The sequence below is a fragment of the Trichechus manatus genome, unplaced genomic scaffold (assembly GCF_000243295.1).
Source record: "Trichechus manatus latirostris isolate Lorelei unplaced genomic scaffold, TriManLat1.0 scaffold00089, whole genome shotgun sequence".
NCBI lineage: Eukaryota > Metazoa > Chordata > Mammalia > Sirenia > Trichechidae > Trichechus > Trichechus manatus.
In genome coordinates, this window is record NW_004444025.1 from 1,837,567 (window position 1) to 1,861,855 (window position 24,289).

The 24,289-nt window shown below is 37.4% G+C and overlaps 1 protein-coding gene and 1 pseudogene across 3 annotated transcripts in view; one reads left to right on the plus strand and one right to left on the minus strand.

Moving 5' to 3' along the window:
• The window catches only part of PDGFC (platelet derived growth factor C), a 275,156-nt gene that overhangs the window by 123,314 nt on the left and 127,553 nt on the right, over window positions 1-24,289 (minus strand). The window contains exon 2 of one of the 3 annotated variants that reach the window (XM_023736602.1): window positions 7,019-7,079. The exons of 1 other annotated variant lie outside the window; for it this stretch is intronic. The gene's annotated coding sequence lies outside the window, so the exon portion shown is untranslated. Of the gene's footprint in view, window positions 1-7,018; window positions 7,082-24,289 lie in introns of those variants that run through there. One more of the 3 variants, XM_023736603.1, reaches the window with a different exon arrangement.
• LOC101358331 (60S ribosomal protein L22 pseudogene) lies at window positions 12,596-13,084 on the plus strand (annotated as a pseudogene).

Below are 24,289 nucleotides of genomic sequence, written 5' to 3' on the forward strand. Positions count from 1 at the left end.
AAGTCCTTCTTTATGCTGATGCTTTATGCTGAATTTAGGAGAAAGACCCGTATGAATAAGATTAGGCCAAAAGAAATAAATCTCTAATCTCTGATAGTTTGGGAGTTCTGAAGAATTCTGGTTCCCTGTTTTGTATACATAAAACTGTTTGTACCAAAATGTTACCCTTAAGCTGGCAGACTTCACAGATGCCCTGTGAGATTTTTGTGACATGTTTATTTCCAAATATATGTTATTTTCAGTATGTGGAAAAACACATTTCTATGGCAGTTGTATCTATTTCCAATCCTTACTTTACATAGATTTTCACTGGTCTTAACTGTGTCTTGCTTTGCTGTTTTTTTTTTTTTTTGTCTGTGCTAAACCCTCTGTACTAATCTTGGTAGTTTGTTTATGTAGCTATTTCTGCTTCCATTCTCACTAACTTCCAATTAACACATTTCACTTTCAACAACAAAATATTCTCTCTAGTTTCACCAACTCCATGAGCTAGTACCTTTTTTCTCAGAATATCCAAGGTAATCTCATCCAATCTCACTTGAATCTGTAGAGAGAAGAGATACTGAGCTCCACAGCTCAAACAAGTATCTTTCCATCAAGTCTCTCCATCAATCCCACACTAAAAAGAAGTATCCCACTTATACCTTTAATATTTTAAACTCTGATTACTAATAAAAAAGTACAATAGTATACGGGACAGAAAACCTGGGTTCTCGTTTTTATTTCACCACTGACTCAATCTATCATTTCCCATATCTTTAAAACAATGAGCAAAATAAAACAAACAACAAAGCTAGCAATGTCTACCTCAGACTGTTAATGAATGACAAGAATAAATATTTCCTACGGAAAAATAAAAGAGAGGATTGCTAGACTAAGTAAACCACAAAAGCAATTATACTTATTCAAGATAACGCTCAAATGAAGCTCTTGAACTTATCCTGGAAGACAGCTGACAATCATTTTATTGCTTAAGAGAATGAATATCCACCAGTCATATACTGAGAACCTATTATGTTTCAGGAACTGTTCTAGGTTTTTGGCACTTCAGAAACAAAACAAAGCTCTGTCCTCTTAATGCAACAACTTCTAAGACTGATTTGGTTTCATTTGCAGACTAGCTACACTAGTAAACTAATATTCAGTCATCACAACCCAGGTCTGATGTTAAAACAGCAATCCTTGATTCCCTGTTGTACATTCCTTAAGAAATGAATACTTTAAACGTAATATGCCAGTTGACTTCTTTCTTTTCTACCACAGTATGAATTTCTAGAAGTCAAAATCGTTTTTATTGAAGTTCATAACCAGTGTCTAGCTCTCTAACCTGTACACAGCAGTACCTAAAAAATATTGATAGCTTAAAGAAACTTGACAGCCCAGAACATAAGCAGAAAGCAACTGTACATATATTCAAACTTTATCCTTCATTCTTACGTTTCCAGAGAGCTTATATCATAAGAATAGAAAGATTTTACAACTGTTAGACCTCCTGCCCAATTAAACAAAAACAAACCCGCTGCTGTAGAGCTGATTCCAACTCCTGGCAACCCCATGTGCAGAGAGAAGAACCGCTCCATAGGGTTTTCAAGGCTGTGACCTTAATCGATTAGATCGCCAGGCTTGTATTCCGAGGGGCCTCTGGGTAGGTTCAAGCCCCCAACCTGTTAGTAATTGAGCACTTAAAGGTTTGTGCCATCCAGGGACCATATCCTCCCAAATTAAAATCCTTCCTTAATTCATAATTGTTCTTACTCAAAGGTCATCTATTATAACCTACAAATATGTATTTTAGCTAAACGAGATAACTCACTGCCGTTGAGTCGATTCTGACTCATAGCGACCCTATAGGACAGAGTAGAACTGCCCCCCATAGAGTTTCCAAGGCTGTAAGTCTTTATTACAGAAGCAGATTGCCACATCTCTCTCCTGCAGAGCAGCTGGCGGGTTCGAACTGCCAACCTTTTGATGAGCAGCTGAGCGCTTTAACCACTGCGCTATCAGGGCTTCACTGATGGTAATAGGTCTCATGAGTACTCATGATTGAGATCTGCCATTTTCTTAATATGCTTACTTTTCTTAATATGTCCTATAATTTCATCACACTCTGCAAATGCCACAATTTATAGTCATTATTTTATCTATAAACTCTGAAATATGAATCTATTGCTGACAAACTGTTATTTTAGGCAAGTCACTTGATACTTCAGTCTTTTTTATAAACTGCAGATAAGCACAGGCTATTTTAAAGTTCAAATGAAATGATATTTGCATGAAATAACCACTTTGATAATTACAAACCAGTATGTAAAGTGAAAGGAGGCCTGGTGGCCTGGTGGTTAAGAGCTCAGGCTGCTAACCGAAAGGTCGGCAGTTTGAATCCACCAGCTGCTCCTTGGAAACCCTACGGGGAAGTTGTACTCTGTCCTATAGGGGTGTTATGAGCTGGAATCGACTAGATGGCAATGGGTTTTGGTTTGGGGTTATGTAAGTGAAGGGGAAACGCCGTCCGTCATACTCCATCTAATTCAAACCGAAACGAGGTGACTAACAGGTACCAAGTTTTCTTGATGTCAGTGAAGAGGAGATTCTCATGTAAGATATAATGAAAGATTGCTCACATGTATAAGAATTGTAATTTCACAGAAATGAAATTTATTAAGCAAGAATCAGTGATTTCTAGGTAGTAATTTCACATGTCTGATTCCCTTCTAGACATTGATTAAAGCCAGGGGAAGAGCAGCACTGCAGAAATTTTACCATTTCCTTGACCTGATCCTACCTTTAACAGATGGTCTGAAACTCTTCTGAACCTAACAAGGAGTGTAAGAACTCAGCCTTTAGCGTCTTCCCTGACCGTGCACGTTGGGAAGAAATGGGGCTTGTGCTCAGAAAGAGCACGGCAAAGCTCCCAATGAGAGAAAGGCAGCAGAGTGAGCAGCTCCCAGCATCCCCTGGCCAGCAGCCCTTCAGTAAAAGCTGGACTGACTTCATTCAGAAGTGTGCTCGCAAATCAATATAAGCCTATCTCCCATACCGCATGCATTGCCCTAATGTGGGCCAATCCAATTGAATCCAAGAACTCTTGTTCAACAGCTGGGGCTGAGAAGATCTCACTGCTTTTGGAGAGCTGCAGCCATTCTGCTATCCTGATGGACGACAGTCTAATGAAAAGTCAACGAAGAAAAGTGGGCAGACATACGGTAGTGCAAAAAATGGAACTAAAGCCTGATCAACATACACAACAAACTCACTCCATACCTGGACTCCTCAATTACGTGAATAAGTAAATCACTTCTACTGTTTCAGCCAATGAGAGCTACAATTTTTGATATTTGCAACCAAAATCACTGTAGATACAGTGAGCATATATTTGAGTGTGCTTAGCATAGCCATTGATTAGGCGTGTTACCCTGGTGCAATTTTTATTAGTATCCCCTTTTACTCTTCAAAATATCCCAGTTTGTATCATAAAGCATACAGCAAGTAAGATCTATGTATCATAAAGCATAGGACAAGTAAGATCTATAAAATTCTTCTAGTCCTGAGTGAGACATGCGATACAGAAATGGTAAAGATTTGACAACATGGTAATTTAACCTCAAGGTAATGGTAAAAACAACCAGTTTTGGTTTTAGGCAATGGGATATGACTTTTTAAAATGAAAGCTCAATCACAGAAGACAGATTGGCAATAATCTTACCTATTGTGTCACAGGATATACTACCAAGTATGTTGTCAGATGCCGTTGAGTCGGTTCCGACTCATAGCTACCTTATGTACAACAGAATGACACACTGCCCGGTCCTGCGCCATCCTCACAATCGTTGCTATGATAACCAAATATAGAATCTCCTTAAAGCCTTCACTGCACACCAATTAGTTCTTAACTGCATGTACACACGATTACACACACCACTATAGTGAACATATCTAGGAAATGTTAAGTTGCGCATTACTTTAGACACCACAAAGAGGTCAAAAACAGAATGTAAGAGAGTGATAAATTAGGATTACTTCCCATTATAATAGAAACAGTTACTTTAAGATTCACTATTGATTTTTTTGAAATAGTTAATCAACTCTCTTGTTGAATTAAAACTATTATTCAATGTGGAAGGTCTACATAAAATACCAGGAGCTCTGAACTATCTTAAGCAGCAAAATGCATTTATATCAAATAATACTGCTATGGCAAAAATTAGCTGTGATTAAGCAAAAATTCATATTAGATACTCTTTAAACAAACTAACAGACAAGTTACTAAAAGAGAAAATAGTCTCAAAGAACAACTGCGTCTGTTTCAGAGAAGACTAAATTTCTGTTCATTTTTGCTCTGTACTAGGTAGATAGCTTACAACACTCAGATTGAAGTTTACCGGGAATTCCACACAGGGAAAGCCGCAAGATGTCTAAATAAAGTACTGACATTTTTCGTGTTAAGATATTTAAAATTTATCAGTGAAAATAACAATGAAAAGATCATCACCACAAACTTACACTTTAAAAAATGCAAATAAGGCAATTAGTTTATGCTTTAATGAGTATTTAAAACTTTTAAAATTTCTCTTTTACATTAACCTCTGACGTAAGGCAAAAAAAAAAAAATCTGATGAAAACAGTAAAATAGACAAACATTCATATCAGTCTTAATATATTCAGCAATCCTACTACTTCCTCTTTCTATTTAGCATTTTTCATTCAAAGGTGACTGTATATAATGTATATGTAATGAGCATATGAATTTCTTACGAGTGATTTCCAAAGACAGCAAAAACAATAAATTTAGTCACTTCTATACAAATCATGTCCTCCTATCTTATGTTTAAATGTTATTAAATGCTTGTCAGTAAGGGATAAAGCATTTGCATAAGCAATGCTTGAGATCTGTACTTGTAGCAAGATCTTTGGTTTCAGCAGTTATTCCACATAATGATATCAGGAATTAAAGAAGAGCAACGATTGGGACATGATTTCCCCCCATAGGCCAAGTTTAAACAGAGCACGCTCATGAATTTCCTCACCATTCTGTCCTGCTGGAAAATACGACCTCCTGTCCCATACCCAGCCCTTGACAACTCTTATCTATTATTAAGTGAGGTAAAAACATGCAGTCGTGAAGTTTTTAAAAGAATGAAAACCAGAAATTCATAATAAAACACATATCTCTTAAAGCACTAGTTAATAACGATCATGAGAACCATCACAGACATGCCAAAACCACCCAAGCATGCCAAGCTCTTATCACCTTATGTAATTTTATTGCCTTGTTAGTCTATAATAAAAGAATGAATCAGCAAGAACACAACAATTTTAACTATACCCTCTAGAATTGGTTTGAACACAGCCATTAGACGGATTCTTCAGCAACAGCCACTTTATGCTGTTAGGTGCTCTCGAGTCAGTTTTGACTCAAAATGACCTCAGGTACAACATAACGAAACACTGCCTGATCCTGCGCCATCCTCACAATAGTTGCTATGTTTGAGCTATTTGTTGCAGCCACTGTGTCAGTCCATCTCATTGAGGATCTTCTTCTTTTTCGCTGACCCTCTACTTTACCAAGCATGATGTCCTTCTCTAAGGACTGATCCCTCCTGAGAACATGTCCAAAGTACGTGAGATGTAATCTCACCATCCTTGTTTCTAAGGAGCACTCTGGCTGTACTTCTTCCAAGACAGGTTTATGACAATAGCTTTAAAATAAAACCAAAGGTCGAAGTGCAAGAGGACCAGAAACAGCAGCTGAAACAGAGGATGGAACAGAGATTCAAGAAGATATTTTAATTCAAAATAGGGCTTGAATTTGACTTTACGAAGTCTTCAGCATTATTCAGAAATATCCAGTTCTCCGTCTTGTGATCTCAGTGAGGACTTTGAACGGTCTCTTAGATTGGACATTCTCAGATGCTACAACATTTCAGAATCCCTCCTTACCTGCAGCCAGCAAAGAGACCAGCTGCAGACATGACCTCCCAGCAAGTGAACAGACCTGTGCGAACAGAGCACTTCCTTGAAAATTCTTGCTCGTGAAATCTAATTTTGATGTTGAAAACTCTCCATCTATACTCCCTATAAATTCATCATTTCCTCTTTGGAAAGAAAAGGAACAAAGATCGGACGGACGAAAGAGGTAGTGCAGAAGAAAACCAACAGGAAAAAAATGCAAATTATACTTAATTGCAACAATTGTAATAATATTAATTATCAAAACAAATGACTACCTTACTCTTATTCTCAAGTTGAGACAGAAGTCTTTTAAGAAAGATATGCACACTATTAACCTTAAGGACAACTATACTTAATATTTTAAAACACACGATTTAAACTTAGATCTATTACTGCACCACCACACAAACCATCAAAATATTTACTTATAGTAGTTATCATACTGCAATGTTTGATTACAATTTTGCATTCTTGCTAAACACAATTACTAAAGGGAAATAATTTTTGATGGGGAAGCAAAACACCAAAGATAAAAAAAAAATGTAAATACATTTACTCATCAATAAACAAGAAATTTCTGTTCTGTACTTTCTGCCAAAAGAAAATATTTATGAACAAAGCATGGAGAAAAAAAACTAAGAAACACCAGAATAAATGATTACACGTTGAACAACATACTTCTCTTCTCTCTCTATACCATAACAATTTGCCTGATGAAATGAAACTTAATATGACAGAGAGTACAGAAATGAGAATAAAGACATCTCAGTAAGCACAATGCAGTGTAAAGATTAGTAGGAATGTGAAATAGCATGGGAGCAATGGAATGACTAGATAGAAATGTGGAAGTGCAAGGACAGACAGACCCCTGTTAGGAAAGCAAGGCACTCAAGTCTATACTTGTTCATGTTGAAGAATCGGATAAGGGCATTATACCACCTAAAAAATCCTTCTGCTTTAAGATGATTCATTATATCAACTTGATTATATGAGAGTACAATAAAAATAGGAGTGTATGATAAGAGAAGTTTTAAAATTTAGAGAAAATAAAAATGTATTGTTTGCTTACCTTTTAAATGTTCTTTCTCCTCTTTTCTATGCCAGTCCAGATGCTTGGGTATAGTTCCTCCCTGCCAGTAGATGGAGATAGTAAAATTGAGTCTTTTGGTGACCTCAAATCCTAGTCTAGGTGGTTCAGAATCTTCAATTTCAAATTTTGGAAGTAAAAAATTTGAATAATTGGAAAGACACATAAAGCTTGTAAAAATAATTAACTGAGTCTGTCCAGTGAACTTTCATTCATGGTTATTTTTACTAATCTTTAAGGGAGAGGGTCTTGGCTGGCATAGAAAAAAATAAAAGAAAGAGCATTATTTTGTAGGGTATATCCCCTTGACTCTTCATTCTTCCCAGATCTTGCTCCTTCATTCAATTAATATCTATTGAGTACCAAAAAAACCCATACCAAACCAGTTACCATCTAGTCAACTCTGACTCATGGTACCATGTATGTCAGAGTAAAGCTGTGCTCCATAAGGATTTTAATGGCTGATGTTTTGGAAGTAGATTGCCAGGCCTTTCTTCCAGACAACTCTGGATGAATTTGAACCTTCAACCTTTAGGTTAGGAGCCAAACGTGTTAACCACCTGCACCACTCAGGAACGCCATCTATTGAGTAACTACTCAAAACTCCAGTTATTGGCCAGATGCTTTCATATTGCTATTTTTAATAATCATGTGAAGTAGTAATTATTATCCCCAAACATCTTGTCCCCAAAACTGTATTTTTAAAAGCTCCATGGTGAGCTGGTTCTTGTCAAGTTTCTGTGATTCTTCTGATATTCAGTTAATGGCTTCTCAGATTCAGGCAAAATTAGTTTCTTCTTTCTATTAATAAAAGGACCTTGAAGTTGTTAAAAACTCATCTGCTACTGGTTAAGAATTGCCTTTGTTTTGTTATTTTAGATTATTATAGTTTCATTATAAGATTAAAAAAGACTGAAGTCAGCCTCCCCAGCAGAATTCAAAAAGTTAAGGTATAGTCATTTTCCAGAATCCCTGGGTAGGGCAAATGGTTGATGTGTACAGCTGCTAACTAAAGATTGGATGTTGGAACTCACCCAGAGGAGCATTGGAAGAAAGGTCTGCTAATCAACTTACAAAAAAATCAGCCACTGAAAACCTTATGGAGCACAGTTCTAGGCCGACACACATGGGGTCTCCATGAGTTGGAGTCAACAGCAACTGGTTTACTGGTAGCCATTTTATAGAGATTAAATGGATCATGTGAAATAAAACAGAGTTCAGGAGTAGAAGTACTTGGAATTTTTTTTTTTCCTTTGAGGAACTGCATACCTAAGATCAAATTCATAAGGATAAGCATTAAAAATTGTGATTTCTGATACTAGCCTATGAAAATAATAAATTATCATTTCCCGAAGCTAACAGAAGGAAACTTAAGTATCTCTTAAAGATGATAAAGTAGCTAACTATAAGAACATTCAAAACTGAATTGAACACTAATGAAATTATGAAATAATTGGTTTCATTTTTCTCACTTAGTAAACCAACTGAATTTTTAATTAAATGGAACGTCTCCCTTATCCTTAACACAAAATCTAAGTTTCAATATTCTGTACAGTCATAGTCTATGACTTGATTTGAACCCAACAGACTTTGAGAAAATAGGCCTTACACAACTAATCAAACAAAGTGTTACACCCATCTGTTTAAGAATGACACAATTAAAATAAAACGAATCTCTTTTATAGTTACCTTAACCACTCTGCCCAAATAAATCTATGAATGTTTATAGACCTCTTTATAGTTCTGATATGGTCGCTATGAGTTAGAATCAACTTGATGGCAATGTTTTTTTTTTTTTTTTAAAGTATAGTTCTGGTATAGATTTTCAGATTACAAAATACTTTCTTAAATTTTTTCTGTATATCTCAAGAATCTTAAAAACTAAATGTATACACTGTAATAATACACTGTATTGCTGTGAAAATAGATTTAGCTGTCACAATAAATAGGGGGACCATACAATTTATTTGCGAAAGCACTGTATTTTTAAGAATGAAGGAGGGTGGTATTATTAATTTGGTCAAACAACAGACATAAAACCATGACTGTTCCCAAAACACGTGGACATATGGTTACCCTAATGACAAAGGACAGTGTTACCTTCAATCCACATTTTTTGAGTCTAAAGCTTATTCTCTTTCCACTCTGCCACACTCTCCGGAAATCATTCAGTTTGGACATCTGTGTGATTAATTCATAAGTGTCTGTTTTCACACTAGCATCCTTCTTCAACCTAGTCCACTGAGTATAGCTTTTTCTTTCTATTTCTAAACTTGGTACTTTATTTTAAGGTAGGTTAAAATAATAACAACAAAAACAAGAGCAACCCTAATAATCTCTTCTATTTAACTGCTTTTTAATGGGTTATTTGTGAGGTATTTCTAATACTGCTAATAGATCAGGAGACATTTTTTCCAGTTATTACTGATTTCCTGGATTCTGGCTCGATTCCACTACTTGCAATAACAGGACTGACTTTAATTCTACTTTTAATTGTAAACATTCTTCTAGAATTTGGAACTCCATAAAAAAGTGATAAATCCCATGTTAAGTTAGGGAAGACAAGAGAGGATTCAAAATGTGGTTAATGATTAGGTTTAAAAAATAACATGGAAAAAACAAAACAGCACTAAATAGCAAGGTACTAAATAAAATGTCAAAAACTGCTTATCCTTCAAAATGCAAGTAAGTCTCACTTTTACATTTATTAACTTACTTGATTATTTCATTTTTAAAGTATCTATGTATAATTTCATTAATAAACACTAAAAGGTCAGGAATTTTTCCTGGGTGTTTGTCTCGTTTTGCTGTTTCTTTGCTATTGTATCTCCCAAAACATAGCACCATGCCTCATACATAATAGGCATTCAAGAAATATATGTGGATTGGTTGAATGGCCTAAATAAAAGCCCAAGTTTCGCATGCAAACCTGTTTACAATATAATTCTGTAGACAGAAAGGATGACATAAGGATGACATTCCTGGCCTTTTTTTTTTCTCAAGGTCACTCATTTAAGGGGCCTGGCCAAGATGCTTCACCAAAAGACACCAACAACCTATAAGCAAGTCATCAGATCTGTTTGTACGGAATAGTGACACACTAAATACATGTTTGGAATTACTTCATCTGGATCTTGGGATCCCTAAGATAAAACTTGCAACAACTGAAGGATGTCATCTAAAGCACATCATAACCAAGGAAGGGAGTTGTTTTCCCCTTTCTGAAATCAGCTTAAGTATTAGTTGTAAAAAATAAAATCCCCATTCTCTTGGCCACACTTGGGATGTCCACATATATCCTAAACAATGACATATTTAAGAATTTCCTTTTCACAATCCCTTCCTTACCACAATTCCAAGATTGAAACTTGTTTTTGTTAGCCTTATGCTTTAATTTTTCTGTGCCAGATGTGAAGTATAAATGTAATGCTTAGAACGGATTATAAGCACTATGGTATGATGGTATAGTACAGAAGCACCATTATGCGAAAGAACATGCCAGTAAGGTGACCTAGAAAGAAGAATATAATAATGCAGAAAGTTTCCAGACAAAAATAAACCTCGACATCAGTTGCTAAATAATGTCTATAATCCTCTGTTCCTTTATAATGGCTCCAATTATAAAACTACGCTTCAAAACTCTCTAGTTTGTTAAACTTCTGAACCAAGTATTTAAAAGTGAATGCAATTTGTTGATCCTTTTAAACCAATGCCTTGAGAAAGTTTTGAGAAGCCGATGTAAAGTTCTGATGGATGCTCCAACCAGAAAATCATGTATCTAAATGCATATTCTCAAGTTTTCAAACAATAGCATACAATTTCAAAGTATACAATTTCCAGAAGCCCTCTATGAACTCTTTTATCTATGAAATCAAGGTTAAAAACACTTTCTCCAAAAACTTTTCCATTTTAAATCAAAACAAATGGTGAGCTCTTCACTCCAGGGTCAGAAGGGCTAATAGTGCCATTTTGATAAAACAATATCGATGTAAAAGAGTAACCAATTAGAGGAAAGAGGGAATATAAAAAGAAATGCACTTCAAAAAACTAACTTGAGTTTTGGAGTGAGTTGAAAAATATACTTTATATGGTGTAGGTACAGCATGTTTTTATAAAGAAATAATGACAACATTTCACATACTGTCATTACAACTGCATAAAAGTATTTAGTATACTGTCTGGAAAAACGTAACTCTAGGGTCTCAGTTAGAACACCTAAGAATTCTTTACATTCACTCAAACCCACTCCTAGGAATACATCCTGGAGAAATAAGAGCTGTCACACGAATAGACATATGCACACCTATGTTCATTGCAGCATTGTTCACAATAGCAAAACGATGGAAACAACCTAGATGCCCATCAACAGATGAATGGATAACAAACTATGGTACATACACACAATGGAGTACTATGCAATGACAACGAACAATGATGAATCTGCGAAGCATCTCACAACATGGATGAATCTGGAGGACATTATGCTGAGTGAAATAAGTCAACCACAAAAGGAAAAATATTGTATGAGACCACTACTTTAAAAACTCGTGAAAAGGTTTACACACAAAAAGAAACAATCTTTGATGGTTATGAGGGAAGGGAGGAGTGGGAGTGGAAAATCACTAAATAGACAATAGATAACTATGGTGAATGGTACGACAGTACAAAATACTGGGGAACCAGCACAACTTTTTCAGGGTAAGGTCATGGGAGCTCCATGGACAAATCCAAACTCCCTTAGGGACTGAATTTCTGGGCTGAGGGCTGTGGGGACCATGATCTCAGGGAACATCTAGCTCAACTGGCATAACATAGTTTATAAAGAAAATGTTCTACATTCTACTTTGGTGAGTAGTGTCTTAAAAGCCTGTGAGCGGCCATCTAAGATACTCCACTGGTCTCACCCCTTCAGGAGCAGGGGACAATGAAGAAACCTAAAGACACAAGGGAAAGATTAGTCCAAAGGACTATTAGATCACAACTACCATGGCCTCCACCAGACTGAGTCCAATACAGTCAGATGGTGTCCAGCTACCACCGACTGCTCTGACAGGGATCACAATAGAGAGTCCCGGATACAGCAGGAGAAAAATGTAGAATAAAATTCTAACTCAAAAAAAAAAAAAAAAAATCAGACTTACTGGCTTGACAGAGACTGGAGAAACCCTGATAGTATGGCCCCTGGACACCCTTTTAGCCCAGTAAGGAAGTCACTCCAGAGGTTCACCTTTTAGGCAAGATTAGACAGGCCCATAGGACAAAACAAGACTAAAGGGGCACATTAGCCCAGGAAAAGGACTAGAAGGCAGGAGAGAACAGGAAAGCTGGTAATAGGGAACCCAAGGTGGAGAAGGGAGAGTACTGACATGTCACGGGGTTGTTAACCAATGCCATAAAACAATAGATGTACTAACTGTTTAATGAGAAGCTAGTTTGTTCTGTAAACCTTCATCTAAAGTTCAATTTAAAAAAAAAAAGCTGTATATCATTTTTTCTGAAGAAATTTTAAAGTTTTTTGTTATCAAGAAATGTATATCCCTTTCTGCCTCGGCTGCTGCCATGACACCTGTGAAAAAGCTTGTGGCAAAGGGGGGCAAAAAAAAGAAGCAGAGTCTAAAGTTCACCCTTGACTGCACCCACCCTATAGAAGGAATCATGGATACTGCCAATTTTGAGCAGCTTCTTCAAGAAAGAATCAAAGTTAATGGGAAAGCTGGTAATCTCGGTGGAGGGGTTGTAACCATCAAAAGAAGCAAGAGCAAGATTACTGTAACCTCCGAGGTGCCTTTTTCAAAAGGTATTTGAAATATCTCAAAAAAAATATTGGAATAAGAATAATCTACGTGATTAGTTGCGCGTAGTTGCTAACAGCAAAGAAAGTTACGAATTACGTTACTTCCAGATTAACCAGGACGAAGAAGAGGAAGAAGATGAGGATTAAAACACACTTAAACCTGGAATATTTTGTATTAGTCCTTGAATAAAATTTGGGAACCAAAAAAGAAAAAGAAAAAATATGTGTATATAAAAGAATATAGTAGATAAGTCAACTACACTTCTATATTTCATCAAGAAGGGTGTATTAACTATAATAATTTTTAAGTGAGAATGATAATAGCAGTTACCAGTTTTGTGGACCGATTGAAGACTGGAAACTGTGTTAAGCACTGACATGAATTACTTTAGAGCAACACTTTGAGGGAGACTACCATCACCCCTCTACCAAAGAAAAAACTTCTACCTGGATTAAGACACCACAAACAGAGAGAACAAAAAAAGGAATAAGGAACGTGAGCCCCACCAGGGAAGATGCTCCAAACTGCAGAAAGAGACAGAGGGCAAAGCTGCCTCTTCCATGGCAACGGTAAGGAGCACCTTCAAGATGCGTGGAAGCAAGACTTCATGTATTTTAAAATCGATACTGGTTCTCCCAAATCACATGGGTGAGTCAGGCAGTATAAAATACAGTAAAACCTGTGAAAGCTGGAACCTTGGTAAGGTGGAAGCCTATCAGAGAAGGAAAACTCAAACACTTTCCACTAATAGAGAGTGGCAGAAAAGTGGTAAGCTGCACCCCGTCAAAGGCAGAAGTCTTCTGAGACCCGGAAAAACAAGGCAGTCCCGTCGAGTTCTGGCTTTCACAGGATTCACTGTATATTTAATACGATCCTAGATCTTTTCTGACTGAGTTGATAGTGCTTGGTTTTCCGAAAGTATCTAACACAACATTAGAAATTTCCTCAATTCGTTTTTTTATAGCAAAAAAAAATCCATTCAGTCAGGTTGAAAAGCATTACCACAAGCATTGTACATGTTGTAATTTTTCAGTTCTTAAACAACTGTTATACCCATATAAGGAAAATCTTTCACCAGACTTTCTTTTTTTCACAAAGAAGATTAAAGAATGTTTGCAAAAGATAGCAGTACTATATATTTAAGCTCTATCTAGGTTATTGAATATTTCATTGAGTAACATTAACAAAAACACATTTTTATCAACAATCGTATAGTCAATAGGTCCCATCCCTTAGTCCTTTGGCGAGTACAGCACAGTTAATTTATAGTAAAAACAGAACAGTGAATGTACTTTAGTCTTCCTTGGATTCCGGCTCATACCATGCTTGGGAATCATCACCATTTCTCTATTTGTTGTTGAAGTGTGTATGTGGGATGGAGAAGACAGTCAATAACTGGGATACGCTTATAATTTAGTCATTTACCTCCCTCACCATAAAAAGCGTAACAGTGGAGTACACTAAAAAAAATCCAATTTAATAAAAGTTCTGTAACGGGGTTAAAGTCTACTGTTTTATATATCTTTATGGACAAATTTAGTATTTTAGACAAAAATAAAATGTTTTAACAGACCCTATGGGGCAGTTCTACTCTGTCCTACAAGGTCATGATGAGTAGGAATCGTCTCCACGGCAACGGGTTTCTATTAAGCTGACATTTTCAATAAATCTTGTCAGGAATATATTCAAAATAGAGTTTGATTTTAGAACCTTGCCTGGGTAATTCAGTCAGCATACACTCACCGACTACCCTGGGGGGTTAGGAGCACATCGTCTGAGGCAGCTCAGCTGCTGCTGCTGGGTCCTGGCTCACTCTTACACACTCACCAACCAGAGCTACTTGAACTCCAAAGCTACAAGCACTAATGCTAGGTGACCCTCATCCTCTTGATGTTAGTGATTTTGAAAGCGTATAATAAATCTCTATATTCACAATCTTTAAGATTTCTTTTTGCATCGGGAGAGGGTGGTGGTTGGTGGGGTTCCTGCTGGTGGACGGTGAGCACAGAGGGCTACTGTGCTAAGGGCACTCAGCTCTCAGTTCTCTTACACCCTGCCTGGTGCCCTGCGGCACATCATCAAGAAAAGGAGTCGAGAGTTGAAAAATATTCAACACAATCACACGAGGCTTATATTTTAAGTGATTTGTCCCTCTTGCTAGTCACAAGCATGTGATACCTAGTTTTAATATTTTTATATATTAAACAGTCAGTAAATCTAAAACCATAAACTCCAAATAACGTGGAACTGATGAAAGTGCCAAGAATCCACATACATGTTCAAGAGAAAAAGGTGAAAGACTCAAGTGAAAAATCATGTGATTCAGTTATAAAAGTAATGTCACATAAGGAAACTAAATGAATAAATTTTTGTGACAAAAACGCATTATGCTATGAATGTCATGCATTTAAAACTTTCAGGGACAGTCATAACTGTCACTAAAAAGAAAGGAAGCTTTTTGGAATTTGTAATGAAATTTTTTTATCGACTCTAATTGTTGAATTGGAAATAAATCTTTCCCAGATCACTTGAAAGTCAACTAAAATTCTTGTGCTGAGAAAATAAATTTTTCTGAGAACTGATCCCTGTGCCAACAATGCTATTTAAGGAATATCTGTCACCAGCATTAAAACAGCTAAGGCTGGGTCAGTGCATCTGGCGGCGGGTTAGCCTAACGATACTGTTAGAAACAAACACACCCAGGGGGAAAAATAGAGATACATAAAAACAACTCTCCCAAAATTAGAAGCATACTATTTTTTAAGTACAACTAAAAAGGTAAGCGATACGCACATTTTCAGAGACTGATTTTATAACTTTTCTATCACGGAGCCACCAACAGTTACTGATCGATCTTTAAATGGCTTAATTTTATTGTGGTATCTGGCATCACTGTCTACTTTCTTTCCTACCTTAGATACCTACCATAGATTCTATAGAACTGCACCCTTCTGTATCTGAAATTGATGTTTCTCCAAGTTTCTATTCTGTCTTGTCCTTGATGAACTCAAGTACTTCTTGGATTTAAATAACTATCTTCCATAAGCATATGCTCTCTAAGTCTATAGCAATAGCTCAGGAACCTCCTCCAAGTCACAAAATCAAATTCCCAAGGTTCGCTTAAGACCTTCAAATTCAATACGACCGATTCCAAACTCATGATTTGAGCTTATGGGTTCCAGTTTCTCTTCTATTTTATTTTCTAATTTCTATTAATGCATTCACCATTTCACTAGTGATGGTGCAAATCTGATCATTTTTGACTTTAACTTTTCTTCATGACACTATATGGTAAACTTAATATGACCGAAATAAGTATAAATAAAACATGACCTAGCACTTGGTTAGTGCTCAACACTGGTTACTACTGTTTCTGCAAATATACTTAACAGAGATTATTCATCTAGTCACGTGGTAATCTTTCTTCTCTTTAATAAAGCTCCAGCTCTCCAGTCTCTTAACCCCATAGACCTTTGTCATCTTCAATGAACACATCTGTGTAATACTCAGACAATGTTCTAAGTGAAACAAATCTACATTAAAACAAATACTTATAATCATCTTAAGAAGTAAAAATATTTCACTAAAAGTGCCTATATTTTTTCTAAATATAGTTTTAAATGAGCAAAGTTGAGAGTACAGTTGGCATCTAAGGTCAAACCAGAGAAACAGGAGAATTTCAAACCAGAAGAAAATTCGGAACTTATAACAGAATTGACTGAAAAGACACACAACATGGGAGGAGAGGAAATGCGAAACAGAGAATATAATCAAATGAGAATTCCTGTTTTCTCACTTTCTTTTAAAACAGGAAACAGAACCTTGATTTTTGCCAACTGTTTAAAGTATTTCATTGACATTTTCACTGAGTCCTCATTGGTTGAACATCTTGGCATTTGCTTACTGGCCATCGGGATTTTTCAATTGGTTTATACACTTATTAATTTCAGAGAGTGTTTACAGTACTAGAAATGATTCATTAGTTGTGTTATAAAACCCTGATTCTAGCGTCTGACTTGTTTTTTACATTTTTAACTTTGTTATGGTTTTGTCACACACATACAGAGACACTGGGATAATTTTAAATTGTCAATCGTGAGTCTTGTGTCTTACTTAAGAAACTATACATAATGTCAAAAATCATATTTTTCTTCTGAAGTTCATCGTTCATCCAAAGATTAGACAGGCCCATGAAACAAAACGAGACTAAAGGGGCACACCAGCCCCAGGGCAAGGACTACAAGGCAGGAGGGGACAGGAAAGCTGGTAATAGGGAACCCAAGGTTGAGAAGGGACAGTGTAGACACGTCGTGGAGCTGTTAAGCAATGTCATAGAACATATGTGTACTAACCTTAATGAGAAGCCAGTTTGTTCTGGAAACCTTCATCTAAAGTACAATTAAAAAAATCATATTTTTCTCCGGAAAGTTTTAAGAATTTACTTTTGTTTATGGAGTAAGTTTAACTTGATTGATTTTCCCATATGGATAGCCAATATTCCTCATTAATCTCCTCCATCTCCTCTATCAAATCTCTATACATATGTGAATCCATTTCTGGTCTCTCTGTTCTTTTTCACTATACCGTTTTACTACTGTTGCACAAAAACGCACTTTTAATTACTATGTCTTCATTATGAGCCGTGACATCTTTTTTAAGACATCTTACTTTAAGTCACAGAATCCCTGGGTGGTGCAAACGGTTAAGCGCTGAACTACTAACAGAAAAGTTAACAAAGGAAGTCCTGGCGATCTGCTTCTCAAAGGTCACAGCCAGGAAGACCTGTGGAGCAGTTCTACTCTGCACACACGGGGTCACCATGAGGTTTTTTTGTTTTTTTTTAATGAAAATAATTTACCCTGTGTTTGATCCAACGTGAGACTGTAAGGTTGCATGCTCCTTATGCCTACAGGCCATTCCCAGGTGAGGTGCTCCAGGCTTCTGGCTCATTCTGATACTGAAGAAGGCCCTTCTCGGCCATGGCTGTCAAGGCTGCCTGTGACCCAGCCCCTTGCGGGCCTGGGTGTTATGTAAACTTGACAGGCTTGCTGAAGGGCATGGTGCCCCTGATGCTGGTTTCCAACTGCAGTGACACGTCACCACCCTCAGTCCAGGGGGATTTTGGAACGCGTGCATTGGAGCTGTAGGCCAGCAGCAGCCTCACTTCCACCTGGCATGGTTCTGTTCAGGTACTGTGGGAGAGGCACACCTGAGTGATGAACCGCTGCCGTCCTGGGCCAGGATTCCGGAAGTCTGCCAGCTTGGGGTGGATCATCTGCGCCTGGCCATCTGGATATAAGACCTGGAGCTTCACAGTGCTCTGAGGATCCTGCACATGTTCCAGGGTTGCATCAACATCCAGGGCCACCACCAACACAGATGTAAATCGCAAAGGGTTGTCTGACTTGCCCGCTGGCTCAAGGATGGTGGCTGAGGCTTTGTGGATCTACTCCGGAAGGGGGAGGCGCTGGAACGTACTCTGCCACAGCACTGTCTGCAGAATTCTGACCGATTCTGCAGGTTTAGACGTCATAAGGTCAAGAAGTTTGTCCACAAATCTGTCCTGTAGGTGGGGCAACTGGAAGTTTAAGACACATGGCCCTTTACTTTTCTAAATCAATTTTTAGACGAGCTGATCAGGTTTCATCAAATCCCATAAGAATTTAATTGAAATTGTGTTTAATCAACACCCACGGAAGCAGCAATCAAGAAATCAAAGGTTGTATGGCAAATCTGCTGCAAAAGACCTCTTTAAAGTGTTAAAAAGCAATGATGTCACTTTGAGGACTCAGGTGCACCTGACATAAGCCATGGTGTTTTCAGTCGCCTCATATACATGTGAAAGCTGGACAATGAATAAGGAAGACCGAAGAAGAATTAATGCCTTTGAATTATGGTGCTGGCAAAGAATATTGAATATACTGTGGACTGCCAAAAGAACCAACGAGTCTGTCTTGAAGAAGTACAGCCAGAATGCTCCTTGGAAGCAAGGACAGAGAAACTTCATCTCATGTACTTTGGACACGTTATCAGGAGGGACCAGTCCCTGGAGAAGGACATCATGCCTGGTAAAATAGAGGGTCAGTGAAAAAGAGGAAGACTGTAGACGAGATGGATAGACAGCCATCTAAGATACAACTATTGGTTTCTACTCATCCGGAACTAAAGAGAAAGAAGAAAACAAAAGACTCAGAGAAACTAGCGTACAGAACCAAGAGTCTACAGAACAATGACATCACCTACCTTGAGATCGGAAGAACTAGATGGTGCCTGGCTACTACTACCGAACGTCCTGACCAGGGACTCAACAGATGGTTCCAGATAGAATGGGAGAAAAATGTAGAACAAAATGCAAATTCCTAAAGAAAGGCCAGACTTACTGACTGGTAGAGATGAAATGAACTCCCGAGACTATCGCCCTGAGATACTCTTTAAAATGGGAACTCAAACCACTTCTAGAGGTCACCTTTCAGCCAAATGACAGATCGATCGATAAGATAAATATCACCTGTGAGTACTGTGCTCCTCAAAATAATCGTCTAGATGAAACCAAATGGTTAACATTTACCCTAGAGCAAAAATGAGAAGGGTATGTGAAGCAGGGAAGCTAGATTAATGGAAACAGAACAACCAAAATGGAAATATGGAGAATGCTGCTATATTGTGAAGAATGTAACCAATATCACTGAACAATATCTATAGAAATTATTAAACGAGAACTAATTTCCTGAGTAAATTTTCACCAAAAACACAATAAAATATTTTTTAAAAAGTGAATGTGTCAGTGTGCACTTTTTACTGAAAAATTTGACTGATGATATAAAACGGGGTGGATACAATCAGAAAGTTAAGATGGAAATTCCCTTTATAATGGGCAATACATAAGGAACCTCAAGTCTGCTATTACTTTCAGCTGTTTTAAAACTTCCAATTGTTCTTCCACCATATGTGTGATTTTGTACTACTCCCTAGAATATAACCCTGAAGGCTAGTTCTCAAACAGTCTAATAAATCCACATTTTTTAGGTTCTCAAAAATTCAGTGGTTAATTAAAAAATTAAAGGAAGGAACAAAGAACAAAAAAATAAACATAAGATAAAAAAACTCTTGATAAAAAAAATCACATAATATAAGATCACTAAAATTCTAATTTACTACTATGGATTAAAAATAATAGTTTTGTTCACCCTGGTTTAAACTGGACCACTTTAGCTAGCACAATAGTCATAGCTGCTGTCATTTACTATGGTTGGAGATTGCACACACACACACACACACACACACACATCACTAAACAATTTCAGACAATATGGCACACGTGTGGATTTCTTGGTAGCCAGAGTGACGTGTGTATGATAGCCTGAAAGAGATGCAAGCAAGACTAGATCTTCAAATGGGAAACCTGATTTAGGATTTGTTTTTCAGGCTCAAACATTAGAAAACATTATTGGTGACAACTCTTTGATGCACTCCTATTTGGAATACGCTGTTGACTCAAGGCTTCAAAGGGCTGACCAGAGACTGGCTTCTTGCACAAAGCCCCAGGACCCATAGCACACAATGATCTCATTCCGTCTGAATGCCTAAGGCACATCTGTCAGACTCACACATTCTGCAACTTAAGCTCATAGGCTTCACTGTTCTTTAATTGATAGAAATGTTGAAGCTTTAATTCCTTAACTAGAAAGAAAATTACTTGAGGCCATACAATATGTCTTATTGTATATTCTTTTCTCAACACTCCATGTTAATGCTATTAAATAGGAGTCCTGGTGGTGCAGTGATTAAGAGCTCGACTGGTAACCAAAAGCTGGGCAGTTCGAATCCACCAGCTTCTACTTGGAAACCCTGTGGGGTAGTTCTACTGTGTCCTACAGGGTTGCTATGAATCGGAATCAGCTGGACAGCTACTGAATATAGAGTTCAAATGATTTGATCTTTAATACGAAAAGCTTCTGCACACAAGCATTTAAGTCCCTGTGCATTTTAGGATTGTTACAAATTAACAATTTATTTGTACTCTTAGTCTTCTGCAAAACTTAACACTGAAGAAGACAATATTTACATACAGTGCTAAAAGCATAATGGGATTTATAAATACACACAAAGCATTTACTATTCATTAAAAATCTCCAAGACCAGTTTTTACAACTATTTTTTAATCCCTAATAATTGAGGTATAGGAGAAATTTCCATCAACAGTAGTAGCTCAGTATACATACATCACAGGAGCCCTGGTGGCACAGTGGTTAAAGCACTCAGCTGCTAACCAAAAGCTGGTGGTTTGAACCCACCAGCCACTCTGTGGGGAAAAGTTGTAGCAGTCTTCTTCTGTAAAGATTATAGCCTTGGGAACTCTGGGGGGCAGTTCTATTCCGTCTTACAGGGTCGCTGCAAGTTGGAGTTGACTTGCCAGCAATGAGTTTTATATATACACGGATCAAGAGGCAGTTGTTCAAGCAGAACAAGAGAATATTGCATGGTTCAAAACTGGAAAAGGTGTGAAGCAGTGTTGTGTCCTGTCACCTTACTTATTCCATCTGTATGTTGAACAAATAATCCAAGAAACTGGACTATATGAAAAAGAACCTGGCAACAAGATTGGAAGAAGATGCATGAAAACCCTACAATGTGCAGATGACACAATGTTGCCTGACAAGAAATGAAGACTACCTGAAGAACTTACTGAAGGTCAAAAACTAGTCCTCAGTATTGATTACACTTGAATGTGAGGAAAACGAACATCCTCTCAAATAGACCAATAAACAACATCATGATAAATGGATAAAAAATTGAAATTGTCAAGGATTTCATTCTACTTGATCAACAATCAAGGTCCATGAAAGTAGCAGTCAAGAAATCAATGTATCACACTGGGCAAGTCTGTTGCAAAAGACCTCTCATACAGTTTTGAAAAGCAAAGACGCCACTTTGATGGCTAAGGTGGCCCTGACCCAAACCATGGTCTTTTCAACTGTCTCATATGCACGTAGAAGTCAGATAGTAAAAGATAAAGACAGAAGAATTGATGCATTAAAATTGTGATGCTGGCAAAGAATATTGAATATACCATGGTTTGCCAAAAGAACAAACAAACCAGTCTTAGAAGAACTACAACCAGAATGCTCCTTAGAAGTGAGGGTGGGCAGACTTCAATTCACTTACTCTTGGACACATCATCAGGAAAGACCGATCACTAGAAAAGAACATCGTGTTTGGTAAAGCGAAGGGCGAATGAAAACTAGGGAAACCCTCAATGAGAGGGGTTGACACAGTAGCCTCAACAATGAAGTCAAACATATCAATGATCATGAAGATGGTGCAGGACCAAGCAACAATTTGCTGTTATATATAAGGCTACCATGAGGTGAAGCTGACTCAAGTGCAACAAGGGCCAGATTTAAAGAGAATAGTTTGACAACAGTGCAAACCACACCAACCCCCACCCCCTCACCCCTCAGCCACCCCCCTCTACCCCACAACCCCTAATCTAATTATTATAGCCAAACTCTTCCAATTGGTTAGGCTATCTAGTTGAGGCTTGTTTCTGAAAGTGTGGTGCATGGACCACTGGTGGCTCTTAATATGATTTTAGGTGGCACACAAAAAAGACATGTTCTTTAACAGTGGATAATTCACTCTAATTGGTGTTAAATATTATAAACAATACTCTGTTTCCTAAGGCTTCTTTTAAAAATCTATTTAAAAAGAGCTCCTCAATATAAGGAAAAATATTTAGTAAATAGTAGTACAGGTGGATATGATTATGTGAACGTGTGTAATACAATGACTTAAATCTGGGATACACTGGAAGATCCATGAGGATGGAACCATGGCTATAGTGTGTTCAATATTCTCTCCCAAGGACCTAGCATAGTCTTTGGACTCATTATGCTCTCAACAAATATTTGATGAATGTATTAGTGATAGCTCCTATGACAAAAGAAATAAAAACCAGTAGTTCTGAGGACAAAGCCAATCCTCTATGCAAAGTAGTTAATAAATACTAGAAGTCCCAGTGCTCAAAAAGTCATCCCTTAGTAAACTGTTTGAAATTATCACCAGTCATTCCTGGTGAAAACAATGAAAGCCCACATTCTTCCATGAATTACAACTATATAATAAATCTTGTGCTAATTGTGACACATACATATAATACAAACATAATAACATATAATATATATAATACATAATCTTGTGTTAAATGTGACACATCACCTAGCAAATATAATATTGAGCCATTATACCTCATTTAAGGACCCCTGTTGGCACACTGTTTAAAGCACTTGGCTGCTAACCGAAAGGTCAGTGATTTGAACCCACCAGCCACTCCACAGAAGAAAATGTGGAAGTCTCCTTCCATAAAGATTACAGCCTTGGTAACCCTACAGGGCAGTTCTACTCTGTCCTACAAGGTCACTATGAGTCAGAATTGACTCAACAGCAGTGGTTTCAGGTTCAGTATAGGGTTCAGTTCTAACCATAAATGAAGTTCGGGAGTGTATTTCAATGCTTAACACCTGAAGACTTGTTGGTTGTCACAGTAGTAAGACAAGGGTAGCTAAAACGTGATGGGAGTCAGTCTGGGGGAAGAGAGAAGCCACAGCAGAAGGATACAGGGGAATTAAATCAGCAGTTTCCCTTCTTCAGAGTTCAGTCCAGGGATTTCTCTAGAAGTATAGCTTGGATTGTTGAACAGAACAAAATTGCCTTGGCAGACAGCCTTTAAACCATTTCTGTTGAGTCGATTCTGACTCATAGTAACTATGAGATAGCCTTTAGGTTGGTTTTCCTTGAGAGGTCAGATCTGGGCAAACTGATCATCTGTAGTATAAATCAGATTTATAGGACTAATGAGGATGAGACATGGGCAAAAAATAGACTTGACATACTTTCCAAGTTAAAATCACAATCAACAGCAATCAACCAGCCCTTTGAACATTAGCTCTGATATGTACCATCACGATCTCAAGATATTTACAAAATGTTATTATAAAGTCTGTGTATTATATAGTTACCATTTTATCTTTACTTGGAAAAAATCACGTATTTGTGATTTTTAAAGAGGGCTTTTGCAGCAGACTTGCCCAGAGAATATACTACCACTAGTAATATGAGCTAATATTTATTTAGTAAGTGTGATGGTTAAGATTGTGTGTCAACTTGGCTGGGTCATGATTCTCAGTGTTTATATGTGATCACTCCCATGATTGAGTCTGCTGTGAGTAGCCAATCAGTTGAAAGGGAGTCTCCTTAAGGGTATGGCCTACATCTAAATATAAGTTCTGGCTTTTTTACTTGCTCTGGATCCTGTGGCTGCCTCCTGTTTGTTTGACCTCTGGTTTTTAGGACTTGAGATATCAGTTTATCTGTCAATCTTGGGATTCATCTATCTTCACAGGCTGTGAGCAGGAGCCCTGCCGATCTTGGGTTTGCCAGCCTCTGCAGCTACGTGAAT